This window comes from Harpegnathos saltator, unplaced genomic scaffold, assembly GCF_003227715.2.
Source record: "Harpegnathos saltator strain DR-91 unplaced genomic scaffold, Hsal_v8.6 scaffold16, whole genome shotgun sequence".
Lineage (NCBI taxonomy): Eukaryota > Metazoa > Arthropoda > Insecta > Hymenoptera > Formicidae > Harpegnathos > Harpegnathos saltator.
Window position 1 is genome coordinate 1,167,466 of NW_020229939.1, and position 1,043 is coordinate 1,168,508.

The following is a 1,043-nucleotide window of genomic DNA, read 5'->3' on the forward strand; positions in this document are numbered from 1 at the left end:
CTACACGTACACACAGTTTATAAGAAAAAAATATATACATATATATATATATACATGTGTATATATATATATATACATATATATATATATATACAAAACTTTGCGATTTTTATAAAGCGATCATTAGGATGTAAGGAAAAGCTCCTCAAGAAATCGATCCTTTTGTAATTTCTCCCTCTTCCCTCGAAGCTGTCCTCTATCCTTCCATTCTCGCCGTTTCTCCCGATCGCGTTTGTCCCCAAACTCTCCCCGATGTTTCTCCTTATTTCCAGTTCACATTCTCAAACTTTGTTTGTCAATGTACCGATAATTAAAAACTAATGGAATTATGTATCTTCCCAATATATGGATGAGGACGGCAGAAAAATGCATACTTATATGTATAATGTGTACTTCCTAGGTAGGCAGCATAGATAGAAGAATATTTATTCCATGAAATAAATGGTTTTTCGATGAAACAGGACTAAGGTTTTATTTCCTCCTTTAATGTATGTGTCTTTCTAATCGAGCTGCGGGAATAAGCAAAATCAAAGAATTCGCCTTGACGACGTAAATCGACTGTCAATTTTTGTCGTAAGACGCAGAAAGACGTTGATTTTAATTCTCAATTACCGCGGATTCTCAATCAACCGCAGAACGCGGATAATTCTATGATAATTTATAAATTTTCATTCGACGAATATACGAACTTATGAACGTATATTCGTCGGTTTGGATTTATTGAATAATAAATGGTGCGCAATAAATTTGACAATGTGCGTCTTATGCGGCGAGCAATCTGCGTTGCATTAAATTATTATGTGCGATGATGCGTAGTTTTTCCCCCTTAATCAAAGTGAGACTCATTGTGACGTCCGACGATAAACTTTTGGGGCACAAAACGATCGTTGCCACGCGATTTCTCCTCTGGCGCGCCAATTAAAACCGGCTACGTTGTCGCGAATGCTTGGATTACCTCTTGACGGAGAAAAATATTTTTCACAATGCGCGCGTCGGCATACACACTACTCCGTATCAAATTAATTTTTTAAATTATCAGTATA